The 15,639-nt window shown below is 37.8% G+C and overlaps 1 protein-coding gene across 4 annotated transcripts in view; it reads left to right on the forward strand.

Moving 5' to 3' along the window:
- LOC145399062 (protein kinase shaggy-like) overlaps nucleotides 1-15,639 on the forward strand; it is a 414,583-nt gene that overhangs the window by 84,707 nt on the left and 314,237 nt on the right. The window lies entirely within an intron of this gene.

The raw sequence follows: 15,639 nt of genomic DNA on the forward strand, positions 1-15,639 counted from the left end.
TGATTGCAGTGTTTAGAGGAGTAAGAGGAATAGAACTTGTGGACAGAGGGGACCCCTTTATGAAAGATAATGAAAGAACAGGGCAAGAATTCAAGCTGAAGAGTTGATGCCTTAGTGATGTAAAGAAATTTAGTTTTCTAAACAGAACTATGGACAACTGGAATAATTTAGAGGGAGAGGTGGTGTGAGCAGAGAGCATCCTTGTGTTTAAGTCTAGACTGGAGAGTAAATAATTGTAGAAAAGGAATGGAACAACACGAGCGTTGCTCAAGTCGTGTATAATACAGTTAGTAAATACACACACACACACACACACACACACACACACACACACACACACACACACACACACACACTCACGAGAGATGCAGTGCAGGCAGGACGTACGACACATTGCTCCACACTTGGCCAACCAGGCCAACAACTGGCCTTACTTAAATAGTATCTTTATATGAGTCAGGCTCTGTACCAGGTTAAACTACAGTATATGGTGTCCTAATATAAAAGAGGAACTACTCACTTGATGTAGTGCTGCCTACTTCTTCCTTAGCCTTTATCATTCTTTTTCTGTTCCTGCCCTCCTCTCCTCCTATTTCTCCCAACTTTCCTGTCAGTTCCTATTGCTTTTCTTTCCATTACAGGTTGCTTTACATTGAGTGACAAGCCAAATGGTTTCCTGTAAGCCAAGAATTCATTTACAACGCTGGGTGGTAACCATATAACCAAACCATACGTGCTCCCTACGTGTCAACAAGTGGGTTGGTGGAGGGTTAGTGCCCCTCCCTGTAAAACAAATAACTCAGAGTCAACTGGCCACCCCTTACAGGATTATGGTGTCTGGCAGTAGATAGATAGAAGTTTTAAGTAAGAGTGTTGCTCAAATAACAGAATAAAACAAAGTAGTGCAGGAATGTGCCCAGCAAGCTCGTCAGCTGCTTGTGCTTAGTCTGCACACCAGGGAATGTAAGTAGAATCTCTACCCTCAGGACCACAAGATGTCAACCTACTTTAGTAAAGCTATTTGGAAGGAGATAAGGAAAGGGATAACAGTAGAAAGCGGGATGATGATTTCTACCAGGACCTTGTTGAAATGGAGACGTACAATAAGCTGTTAGAGCGGGTAAACAGATTAGAGAAGGCATTTCAGAGTGAAATGGATGAAATTAAGAAGCAATTGCACATGCAGGAGGAGGAAAATGAAAAATTAGTGAAGGAAGTCAACAAGAAAGACACAACAATAGATAAACTGAGAGTTGAGGTGGGTTCACTTAGAAGGAAGAATCAGTGAAATTGCAAGTACAGTTGTCAACCATGAGAGTATCATGGAAGAGTTCAGAATTGATAGTTAGGCAAGTAAGCAGTTTGATAGGTCAGAGGAGTGATACTGAGGAGAAGATAACCCAGGTGAATGAAGTGATGCAGAGCTATAAAAATGATGTGGAAACTACATATGCTGAAATGGTGAAAGTAAAGAAAGACTTAGAAACAAGAGTTGAAGAAAAAAGCATGAAAAAGGAAGTGAAAAGAATAATCCAAAACAATTCCAAATTGGTCGGAGATTCAGCAGATATCAACAGATCTATAGTGATCACTGGTATAAAAGAGGAAGAAATAAAAAACATCTCGAGAGACAAAAAGGAGATGGCAGTTGTAATGAGCATATTGAAGAAAGTATCAGAGGAAATCTGTAATAAAGACATAGTGGAACACAAAAGGCTAGGGAAATATGAGAGAAATAAGTCAAGATAACCTTCCAGAGTGTAAACACTATGGAGGAGATACTAAAAAATGCAAAAAAACTTATGGAAAAAGAGGAACTCAAAAATGTTTGGATAAAAAGATGCCTAACTCAAGAGGAACTGGAATTACTAAAGAGAAGAGGGAGGAAGCAAAAACAAAGAACGAGGGAAGATCAGAGGAGGAGAAGAATACATTTTTTTACAAAGTAATTGGATTGCAGGTACGGAAGTGGTACAGTACATAACCAGGAAGGAATAAAATGGAGGAAGGTAGTTGACCCAGGTTATGACAATAGATGATTAAGTTGATTTACTCAAATGTAGATGGAATGGTATCTAAATTTTTAGACATGAATGATTATATCAAAGAAAATGAACCACATATTATTTGCCTAACTGAAGCAGAATTAACACCAAGGATACCAAACGATGCCCTAAATCTAGAGGAATGCAATATATGGAGAAGAGATAAGAACTTAAAAAAAGGGAGGAGGAATTATAATATTAACAAAGAAAAACCTGCAAGTCAAAGAAAAAGAACTACATATACCCTCACATGTAGAAGTGATTACCATAGAGATTATACATCTGAAGGGAAAGTAATTGTGGCAGATTTATACATGCCACCCAGATCAAACACATGGGAAAGAGGTGAATATGAAGATCTGGCAGAGAGTACAATTCAGAGTTTAAGAGCATTACTGCTTAAAATGGAGGAGAAATCTGAAAGATTATATTAACTGGAAATTTTAATACAAATATAAATTGGAATACTATCTATCTGCATGTATTTATTGCCATATGCCGTAATCCGGTTTGGGATGGCCATTTGACTTTTGAGTTATTTGTTTTACAGAGAGGGGTCTAGATATAAAAAGCCGGGAAAGCTGTTGGGACCAAAAGCTCCTAGATCTCGTGCAGGAGTTTTTCCTAATGCAACATGTAAAGGAAAGCACCAAAAAAAGAGGACTTGATGTACCATCAGTACTAGATCTCATATTTACTAGACAAGAAAATGATATTGACAGTGTAATGGATCAGCTTCCATTCGGCAAAAGCGACCATGCAGTACTAAATTGCAACTTCAGGATTGCATATGACATAGTTAACAGTAATGAAAGTTACAAAAAGAGCCTAAACTATAAAAAGGGAAACTTCCATGACCTAAAGAAGTACCATACTTCTTAGATATAGATTGGGAAAAGGAGCATAGAGGACAAGATTTAAATGTTATGTATAAAAAATTCTGTGAACTTTATGAAATAGGAGTTCAAAATTACATCCCACAGCACAAAGAAGCAGAAAAGAAAATAATGGTTTAATATAGAATGTAAAAAATCAAAAGAAGAATGACTTGTTGTGGAATAGATATAGGAGACACAATAGTGAGAGGGCATATAACAACTATAAACAGGCAAGAAATGATTATACAAGAATAAGGAGAGAAGCCCAAAGACAGTTTGAGAAAGACATCATAAATGAAAGTAGTGATCAACCAAAGCTATTTTACAGTTACATCCGAAGCAAAACCAAAGTAAAAGATAAAATACAATCCATTATGGATGAGGGGATCAGTTGTACACAAGAGAAATATATTTGTGAAGCACTAAATAAGAATTTCCAGTCAGTTTTTACAGAAGAAAATAATTTTGAGAGGGATGATATGGAACATGTATACCACAGATACAAATATCAGAAAAAGAAATACAGGAGGAGTTAAGTAAATTAGACAAAGGAAAAGCAAATGGTCCTGATGAAATTTCTTGTTGGGTGCTACATGAATGTGCAGAGGAGTTAAGTAGACCATTATCTTTAATTTCAAGGAATCCTTGGTTCAATCTAACTACCTGATATTTGGAAGAAAGCAAACGTTGTTCCCTTATTCAAGGAAGGGAGTAGACAAAATCCACTCAGCTACTGACCAGTATCACTAACCAGTGTTGTAAGCAAGGTATTAGAAAAGCTGATAAGAAAAGTTTGGGTAAATCATCTAGAATACAATATGTTAACAGGCAGTTTGGTTTCAGGAAGGGAAGATCATGTGTTACTAATCTGTTGAGCCACTATTATAGAGTAGCAGAAACATTACAGAAAAGAGGAGGATGGGTGGACAATATATCTGTCTAGATTTCTAGAAAATATTTGACAGAGTACCGCACCAAAGACTTTTATGGAAACTGTGCCATCAAGGAGGAATCCAAGGCAAATTGTAATATTGGATGCAAGATTTTCTCAGAAAAAGGGAAATAAGAACAGTACTAAGGGGAAATTACTTATCATGGAGGGAAGTGACTAGCAGAGTTCCACAGGGCTCAGTGCTGGTACCAATTGTGTTTTTAGTGTATATAAATGACATAGATAGCAACATTGGAAATGAAAGCTATCTAAATATGTTTGCTGATGATGCAAAAATACAAAGGAGAATTAGAGGCGCAGATTCTTGTAAAGAGCAACAAGATTAATAAAATAAACTTCATGAATGGAGCAATACGTGGCAAATGATATTCAATGTGGATAAGTGTCATGTAATCAAGTTTGGTAAAAGTGGAAAAAGACCTGATTGAGATTATAAGTTAGGAAGTAAAACTCTACACATATCTGAAAGAGAGAAGGATCTAGGTGTGATTATCAATAACAGACTGTCTACGGCTGACCACATCAGTGAGAAGGTACGGAACATGTATACACTACTTGCAAATATGAGAATAGCATTCACATATATAAATGAAGCCATGCTGAGAAAGAAAATAACATCATTCATCAGACCAGCCCTTGAGTATACGTCAGTAGTCTGGAATCCTCATCTCAAAAAACACATAGATAAGATTGAAAAAAATCAAAGGGCCGAACTGAAAAAAATCAAAGGGCCGCTATAAGATGGATACCAAGCTTAAAGGATCAAAGCTGTGAAGAAAGACTAGAAAAACTGAATCTACCTACATTACAGGAGAGAAGGAAAAGAGGAGACATGATTATGCTATATAAATACATGTCAGGAAAGGAGAAAATAGACATAAATTTAATTAATAAGCACATAGTTAAACATCTTGAATCTAACAACTTGATTAGTGATAGACAATATGGTTTTCGCCAAGAAAGATCCGCCATTGACAAACTCACTCTCCTGACTCATACCATCCATCAGTCAGTTGACCTACATGGAGAAACTCATGCATTAGCCCTGGATATTTCTAAAGCTTTCGACAGAGTGTGGCACCATTCCCTGTTGTCCAAACTCCCTTTCTATTGACTACACTCTTTTGTTCCTTTGATTTCCTCATATCTCAGCAACAGAAAATAAGAGTTAAAGTAGATGATGTATATTCCACTTTCCACTCAATTAACGCCGGCATGCCGCAGGGATCAATTCTGGCACCAGCCCTGTTCCTCATTATCTCTTATCTGTCACCCACAATCCCATCTATTCATATGAAGATGACTCAACACTTCATAGTTCATTCACACACAGACATCCATTTACAAAGCCTGATATCTCTTAACTCTGAACTCAGTACAGCCATCTCTTTAAATCAAGACTTATCCACGATCAGTGAATGGGGACAAAATAACCTTGTCTCATTTAATGCTAGTAAAACTTTTTCTGTGCTTGCTCTCCTCTCTTCCTATTTCTCTTATCTTTCCTGTCACTTCTTATCCCTTTTCTTTCCTTAACAGGTGGCTTAACATTGAGTGACAAGCCAAATGATTTCCCGTAAGCCAAGAAACCATTTACAACGCTGGGTGGTAACAATATAACCAAACCATACGTGCTCCCTACGTGTCAACAAGTGGGTTGGTGTAGGGTTGGTGCCCCTCCCTGTAAAACAACTAACTCAGTGTCAAATGGCCACCCTTTACGGGATTATGGTGTCTGGCAATAGATAGATAGATAGAAAACTAAATATATACAGTTTACTAGTAGACAGGTATTGCCAGAATCGTATATTACCTTCAGTGCTACAAATATTCCCATTTCCAAAAGTATTGAAATTCTTGGCGTCTCGCTTAATAGTGCCCTCAGCTGGACCTCTCATGTGAGATCACTTGCTAAAACCGCCTCAAAGAAACTTGGATTATTGTACAGAGTCCGTAACTTCTTCACTGATGAGCAGTTAGTTATAATTTTTAAGTCATGTGCTCTCAACTTGAATACTGCTCACCCATGTGGAATGGATGTGGAGAGGTTGCATTAAAACAACTAGACAAAATTCAAAACAAAGCTGTTAGAATTATTAATAACCCTGCTATTACTAATAAACTACCTCCCGTACAAGTAAGAAGGAATGTTGCCTCCCTTGCGTTATTTTGCAGATATTTCTATAGCAAATGCTCAAACGAAGTTGCATCCCTTGTGCCACCTCTGCATGCCTTCCATCGTGCTACACGGGCAGCTGGCAGTGCTCATGACTGGAATGTCATTTAGCCATACTGCGGAACTTCTGCCGATCAGAATTCTTTCATTCCCCGAGCTGCATCTCTCTGGAACTCGCTTTCCCAGAGTTGTTTCCCTCCAAACTTCAACCTACTGCTGTTCAAGTCTAACTGTTACGATATTTTATGAACAGAGGACACCAGTAATCTGGTGCATGGATTTTTTTTTTTTTTTTTTTTTATTCATTTGTTTTTCCTTCCTCTGTTCTGTTAAAAAAATATATACAGTATATATATATATATATATATATATATATATATATATATATATATATATATATATATATATATATATATATATATATTTATATATATATCTACAGGTAGGCCCTTAACCCCTACAACGCGGGCTTGTTTACCAATGACTTGCTTGTGCCGCGGGGTTATTTGGGCCCCGACAGACTCAAAAAATATTTGCCAAAAATCAGTTATTAGTCCTAGAATAATAAAATTACTTATGCTTATGGCACATACCTTCAGCTTTCTCCTGGAATGATTGTTGAGCCTTCGTCAGTTACCGTAGGATTTGTGGAGACCTCTGAAGTAGGGTAACGAAGTCTCCACTTTACACTTCCCGACAACCCGTCATATGATTACCACAGCCAGATACAAACACTATAAACACTATTCTACAATTTTCAAGTAGTTTGGGATCCATACTAAAAAAAAAAACACTGTGAAAGCAATGGAAATTACGAGCGCGTCTGATCGTCGCACTGGCACTAGATCGCTCTTAGTAGTCTGTCATTTATTATTCATAAAACCCCTCACACTTTATATTTCTATTACTATATAACACTTATATATATCTACAGTCTTTATTCATAAGTTTCCTTCAGTAGTATTAGTTTATTGTCACTGTAGGGATTCAATTTCTTTCAGTAAAATACGTAGCATTCACTTTCTCGTCCTGTATACTGGCATTGAGAGTGAATGTCACTTTCATCTTCACTCTCATAACTCATAGCATTCAGACATGCTAGAGTGAAACTTTCACTTTCATTACTCCTAGGGTATATACTCGTATTCTTATAATACTACTCATTTACATTTCTATTTACGTTCTCTTTTATTTACGTTATTTACATTTCTACTTTATTTACACTGTGTTGTGCACTGTCACTTGAAATAACTTATAAAACTGTTTTCCATTGTTCACGTATATTTACATTCATTACTTTCACTTGCTGTTTACACATTATTTACAATTCCACTTGCACTGTTTTACTCAATAGAAAGATCGTAGTCACTCTTTTATCAATTGTCAGCCCTTTACCTCTTTCCACACGAGGTTTAGTAGGGGGTAAAGGTCACAGGGCCATTTGCATGGGGATGAAAAAAGGCCTTGAAGTCAGCAAGAAGAAACATACGTACTCTCACTTCGGAAGTTGAGAGTAACCTGATAACGGAGGGGTAGCGTGGAGGCCTGCTAAGGGGTTATTCAGGGTTACCAATATTACTTCTTGAAACAGCTAAGTCTAGCACTGATATGATTGGCAGGAAATCTAGACAATACATTATAAATTTGGTAGTTCCAGGTGAATGTAAATATCACTTAGGCTTCTCCCTTCCCTCCTTACATGTATATTTATTTTGAAAATAGATTAGAGGCCTACTTAGGAGATATATTTTCAGAGCTACCAATGTTAGATCTTGAAACATCTTTGTTTAGCACTGATATGATTGGCAGGAAATCTAGACAATACATTATAAATTAGGTAGTTCCAGGTGAATGTAAATATCACTTAGGCTTCTCCCTTCCCTCCTTACATGTATATTTATTATGAAAATAGATTATAGGGCATATTTCAAGGGGAAAAAAACAGCGAAAATTAGCGAACGAGTGCACATGAGGTGTTGTCAGGTGATAATTAGCCAATTCCAGGTGTTTGGCACTCTCACTTACCTTATTTCTTTCTTGTATATATTATTTGGTATAAGAATAGGACATAGGGCTTATTTCAATGGATGAAATCAGTGAAAAATTCCAGGGAAGATTTACTTAGCGTAGCACGGCTGAGCAGGCGAGAGGATAGGGTAATGGAGGGGAGGTAGGGAGGGGAGTCAAGAACTGGGAGAAATGGCTAAATTGTCAACAATGGATGGGAGTACAGATGAGATTAGGAGTGCTGACTAGTGTTGGACATTGGCAGTACTGATAGATGATACAAGCCCCCACTTGGAAGCCTGGGTGAATTCAAAATAACACAGAATCACAAAAGCGACGCCCCGCGGTATGATCCCTTGCTCCCAAGCGTCACGAAAGTGACGCCCCGCGGTTAAGGGGTTAATTCACTCGAGGGTTACGTTCCCAGACCCTTCGCATATGTGGTAAATTCGCGTGTACATTCTGCCCTTGTGTGCACAGTTACGCATGTCTGCTAAGTATACTACATCTGAATAATACTGTTTATGCACTATGGTCCTTTCGCAGCAAGAAGTCCGTTCAGGGTGTGGCAGAAGTTGGGATTTCCCCGAGTGCGACGTTGCCAATTTGACCACCAATTATCGGATTATCACTCTCCCTACCTACCCCCATCACACCTGTCTCTCTCTCTCTCTCTATGTATATATATATATATATATATATATATATATATATATATGTATGTATATTGTATATATTTATTATTTATTTTCAACGTTTTTTCCATACCACCTATGAGGTAAAAGTCTAGGCGTGTTTTATTTTTAAGAGGTTTCCCCTGTAGGCCTAATCCTCTCTCTGACCCTGGGTCCCTCACCATCCTCGGTGTGGCAGCATGGGAAAAAAGCACTGCCACGTGTCATAGAATTCATTCAAATCGTTGTTATAATTCTAAAAAGTGATACTCAATGTACTATATAGCTTCCTTTATTTTAAACAGAATATAAAAAACAATTTCAAATAGCACATAGATGGGAAATAAGAGAGAGAGAGGCATGTACTACGGTTGATTTGGCAGCATCGCTAGAGGTGATTCACCAGGTGGGCCCCACCCTGAACGGACTTCTTGCGGTGAAAGGACCATAGATACACCTTATAATCTAGCATAAAGTATGAAAAACAACAAAAATGTAAGAAATTTAACACTGAAACCTGACAAGCACAGGCATAGGTGGAGACACTTCAGCAGTCTGGTGCACAAACCCTCACTGCCTCCCATATGCTACATTCTGCCTTCTTTATTGTCCAAACAGTTGACTCATTCACCCCAGACATACGGTTCCGAGCCAGTTGACAGGCATAGGTGGAGACACTTTAGCACAGTCTGGTGCACTAGCCCTCACTGACTCCCGTATGCTACGTTCTGTCTTCTTTATTGTAAGAACAGTTGACTCACCCCAAACACACGGTTCCAAGACAATTCACCATCAAGTCAATTCACCATCAAAACATGGACGATTCCCTGTCATTCTATAAATATACTTATTATTGATTAATTAATACGTTAATAACTAATTTTCAGGGGAATTTTATAACTCATATGAGTAAAAAACACTTTCACTTAGCAACATCACTTTACGAGTCCGTTTCGGTGTGTTACCACATGTATCACTAGCACTACGCTTAGGCCTCATGTTGACAGACAAGGCAAGCAATCACTGGAAGGCAGAAAAATAAGCCACAAATAACAATTTACGAGTCACGTATGGTTCGACCGTCGGATTCAGACTGACTGTGTGGTGCATGGTAGACCGACCTCACACACACACATATATGTATGCACACGGGCAGCAGGTAGGCATTTTTATATTTTAATTATTTCTCTTGTATATTAAAATTATTTATTTGAATACTGTAATTTTGTTTTAATTATTGTACGAAAAATTCGTGGATAACCGAAATCGCGTGAAAAAAGTTCACTTGAATTAAGGGCTTATCTGTATGTGTGTATATATATATATATATATATATATATATATATATATGTATAACTATATATATAACTATATATATACTGTATATATATATATATATATATATATATATATATATATGTATAACTATATATATATAACTATATATATACTGTATATATATATATATATATATATATATATATATATATATATATACAACTTTATATATATATATATATATATATATATATATATATATATATACAACTATATATATATAACTATATAACTATATAACTATATATATATATATATATATATATATATATATATATATACAGTAAACCCCCGCTATAATGCGGTTCAGATATTGCCGGTTCACTTTATCACGGAATTTTCATTGGAACCTAACTATTTTTACATTGCGGGAAACCCCGCCTCATCGCGGTTTCCACAATGCCTACTACGGCTATTTTTAGGGTACAGTACATATTTTACATCTTTATTTTCAGTACTGTATTCTGAAATGGATATGTTTATGGTATTTTACATCTTTATTTTAAAATATTAATAGCTGTATTAAAATAATAATTAAAAATCGGCTAATATATTTGATAAAATACAAGCGAAATCGTGGCGTGGGGTGAGGAAATACCTAGACTCATTGGTAGGTGGCACATAATTGGCTGGAGCCTTACCAGTAGCCAATCCAAACACGCTTTACATTTTTACTTGCCGCTGATTGGCTGCTGCCGATGCGCCCTCCTCAAAGAGAGGAGCAGGACCGCACCACACCACCATACCGCACCTCCCAGTTTACCCGACAAGCACAGGCGTAGATGGAGACACTTCAGCAGTCTGGTGCACAAACTCTCACTGCCTTCCATATGCTACATTCTGCCTTCTTTATTGTCTAAACAGTTGACTCAATCACCCCAAACATACGGTTCTGAGCCAGTTCACAGGCATAGGTGGAGACACTCCATCACAGTCTGGTTCAGTAGCCCATACTGACTCCCGTTTAGTCCCGTATGCTACGTTCTGTCTTCTTTATTGTAAGAACAGTTGACTCACCCCAAACACACGGTTCAGAGACAATTCACCATCAAGTCAATTCACCATCAAAACATGGATGATTCCCTGTCATTCTATAAATATACTTATTATTGATTAATTAATACTTTAATAACTAATTTTCAGCTGGATTTTATAACTCATATAAGTAAAAAACTAGTGTACTGTACTTGCTGAATAAACTGGTATGTAAATAAATGACGGGGAATTGTCTTGACGGAGAATTGTTGCCGACATTCCTCCCTTAAGTTTGTCCAACACTTTAACTTTCTCTGTCAGCAACATCATTTACTAGTCCGTTTTGGTGTGTTACCACATGCATCACTAGCACTATGCTTAGGCCCTATGTTGACAGACAAGGCAAGCAATCGCTGGAAGGCAGAAAAATAAGCCACAAATAATGATTTGCGAGTCACGCATGGTTCGACCATCGGATTCAAACTGTGTGGTGCGTGGTAGACCGACCTCCCGCACTTACGTTTCGCTCACCACCCGCAGAAATGTCGTCATAGGCGCCCTCTCAAGAGCTGCACAACTAATATACACCTTGTACTGAACTTCATGATCATCATCATCTTCAATTTGTCTCATTCATCATCAGTGAGTGCCTGTACTGGTTTTTCTTATTAGTAGACAATAAATAGCCATTTTAGGGGTAGCGTCGATACATCGCGGATTTTTGCTTATCGCGGGTGCCTTTGGAACATAACCCCGCGATAAAGTGAGGGTTTACTGTATATACAGTAGACGTCCGAATTTTCGGCATCTATGGGACCAGGCAAGTGCCGAAATATCAAAATTGCCGAATTATCGAAAACCCTACCCACTCAGTACCTTATATGTAATGGTACATTAGGCCTACAAGTTCACATGCACTTACCTAAACTTATAGTAGGTTCCTTATTTACATATGTACAATAGAAGGGGTTGATTGGAGTCTGCTACTGCTGGAAGAAGTCCCCAGCAGTAGAGGGTCCTGCAACAGGCTCTAAGGACTCTTCTCCCTGTTGCTGCGGCAGTAGAGCTTGAGGTTCAGAGACTGCTGTTGATGATGGAGAGGAGGGAGCAGAGGAGCTTACATTAAACTCATCCATAATCTGTTTCCTACTCATGCCAGCCTCTAATTTTTTCAACAGCTCAATTTTCCGAGCAATAGTCAACATCTTATGTGTACGCTTCTTGCTAACACCAGTTAACTTTCCACACGTGGCCATTTTCAAAGCACGCAGAAGATGTTTATACTGTTCACAACACACGGCTGGTCCACTCAGGTGTTACAAAGCTCCTGTCTGATGTTACGGTGCTTACAGCACACTCGAATAGTAATTTCAGAGGTATTTCGGTACGAAGTTCACAAAGCACACAGAAGAATCAAGAGAAGTCGGCAGCAGCACGGCAACAACTCGGAAGAATGGCGGAAGAATGGCGAAACAGATTCTCTTTCCCATGCTAGACTCACTACATGTTTGTCCTCTCTTTATGCTATAGGAGAAAGAGGTAGCCTCTGAGCTTCTTGGCAGTGGTAGACTCGTTCCATCACTTTCACTATCTCACTCACTAAGGCGGGTAAAGGCGGGTAGCTAGCTGGCGAGCCTCATGGAGAATTTCAAGACTGACGAAAAAAATCGGAGAATCTGCCGAACGATCGGAGATTTTCGTAAATGGGACTATTTCTCAAAACTGCCGAAATGTCAGATTTGCCGGGGATTTGGATGCCGAAATATTGGACTTTTACTGTATATATATGTATATGGGGATGCATCAGTAAGAGGACGATGCAAAAAACTGCATAAAAAGAGAGGTGATAAAGGTGTAAGGAAATTTAGTTTCCCAAATTGGACAATTGAGCAGTGGAATGCATTACCGAATGAAATAGTGTGTGCCAAATCATTTCATAAATGGTTTAAGACACGGGACAGTATGGGCTTGACTCATTCCTGTAAAGATACTATTAGGTAAGAACACACACACACACACACACACACACACACCTCCTATGTGTAGTATTGAATGATGCAAGAATATATTCAATATGGTATTGCACTAAATTTAAGAGGCGATTGGTGGGCTAATTTAGGATAAAAAGATCTATCTATCTATTGCCAGACACCGTAATCCCGTAAGGGGTTGCCATTTGACTCTGAGTTATTTGTTTCACGGAAAATGCTACCAGTATATTAACAAGGGTTCAGTTTGCAGTCATTACAGAGTTAAAGTTATTGATGATTGAATGGGTGGATTATGAAGGAGACCAAGTTATCCCGTAAGTCATTAGTAATTAGCTCTGGAGTGATTTGTAATTAAGATGTGTTGGTACAGCATTTTTTTTTTTTTTTTTCAAAATAAGGCCAAGAATCTCAATCTGAATTTTGCACACCCTAAACGGTAAAAATTTCGTAAACCAATGGAAATCCTCTTTACATGGACTTTCTTACCACTTCATACTATATCTTGATGAACTGGGCCAGTGGATACATTGTAGCTTATCTGTGTACAGTAGTGTGAAATGAAGCTGTTGGCATGTTACATCTCACATTTTGTGGTATATTAATACAGTCAAGTCGCCAAAGGCACAGCTTATTGGTTCTGGACTGTGCTTGTGCCATAGAAATAACCAAACCTATGGGAAAAATGGTATTTGGTTTTGGACGTTTGCCCAAAGTCCACCTTTTCACCCCACTTTTCCCCATTTTTCCCCACTTTACACACCCACAATCAAGCAGTTAGTCAGTGCATGTATTACACATAACAATAGGCACAAAAAACGGGAGGGTGATCAACCTTGTGTCTACTTGGGCAATATCACGAGCTGCAGATCGAGAGAAAAAAAGCTCAGCCAAGTAGACACGGCTCAGCTGACTGACCAAAACGTTAAATATAGCAGAGGCTGCCTGGTCAAGCACTGATATAAGAACTTTATTTGATAAAGTTTGTATGCTCAAGTGTCAACAAAACTCACATTTAACACATTAATAATCATTCTTATATACGTGATGATGATGATGGGAGGCATTATACTTCGTCTTAGCTCAGAGGTAGATGCTTCATCACTAACCCGTTCATAGCGGTTTTACGAACAAACCTACAAACTAGTCACAGTACTGAAAGAATCTTTAATGTTTCATTACTTAACATAATGAATTTGGTGAAGTTTAACCTCCTCATAAGAGAGAAAAAAAAGTCCACAGTTGGAGCTGAAGTGGTTGCCATCGTCTTTGCTTACAAACAGGGGAGCGCGCTGACCGCCAGGGAAATTTGCCCACACGTTTCAAACCTTGCCACTCCCGTGCCATAGGTATTTTATGCATGTGGTTCGTTTTTTTTGGGGGGGTCTGGCACCTTGCTGTGTCATAGAAAATAGGCATGGGGTGATTACGGGGGTACTGTGATCGATTATGATTACGATTACTTTGCAAACTTCAGACTACTATTACAATTATGATTACAGTAAAAGTAAGAGTAATCGATTATGATTACGATTACATATGAAGTAATCATGATTACATGTACTATTATGCACTATTTAATTACGAGCATGTTTCTTTTATATTTGACAAGATTAAGTAAATAACTGAAGTTAGTTTTTAAAAGCAAAAACATCATCCAGTAATATAAAACTGATATTTTCTAGGGATATATATCTTATATGCAAATAATTTTAATAAGAGCTTTCTGCGTAAGGAAGAAAATAGGCTTAAGCTCTGCTGAACCTATGGCGACTGTTACTCTAGATAAAAGTATACTGTACAGTGCTATGTCCAGTAAGTTGTTCCTTTATTTGTTTCCCAATTTGCAATACAAATGTGTTTTAATAATTCAAGCACCAAGATTTTTCTTCACTTTGTCCTTGACCCTTTCGTTCTACTAACTTTTCTACCAAAGGAGATCTTCCCAGGTGATAATCTGTCTTAGGTAGGATATTATATGGAAGCTTCTAAGTGATAACCTACAATTCACTTTTGTTTTCATATTACTTATGGACTATTATGGTGTATATTTGACTGTTTGACACTGAACTACAGTATTTTATTCTTGAGTATTTGGGGAAGAATAACTTATCTGGGGCCATGTAATCGTAAAAGTAACCACGATTACGATTACAATATGAGAGTAATCGATTACGATTGCGATTACTGTACTTGGAAAAAAATGCCTAAGTAATCGATTACGATTACACAAAAGTCTGTACAGTAATTGATTACAATTGATTACGATTACAGATTACGGTTACCCCATGTCTGATAGAAAACCGTGCCATAGAAGCACGCACTGGAGGCGACTTGACTGTAGTTGCTGTTTTCATGTTTTCTCTATTGTCTCTAATGTAATTTAATAATTATTAAGAATTTATATGATTTTTTTTGTGCATTATCGTAAAGACATAGGCTGAGGAACAAAATAGTGTAGCTACAGGGCTGTATTGTATAATGTCCAGACTGTGTTAACAAGACCATGCTTCTTCAATCCTTAGGCCATTACACTCACTGACTTTCACTTCTTCAGGACCCCAGATTATCTGGAAAACTGGTTAATGTGGACTTTGTTTCTCCCA

Source organism: Coenobita brevimanus, chromosome 47, assembly GCF_032717465.1.
Source record: "Coenobita brevimanus isolate Jiangsu-jjx chromosome 47, ASM3271746v2, whole genome shotgun sequence".
Classification (NCBI taxonomy): domain Eukaryota; kingdom Metazoa; phylum Arthropoda; class Malacostraca; order Decapoda; family Coenobitidae; genus Coenobita; species Coenobita brevimanus.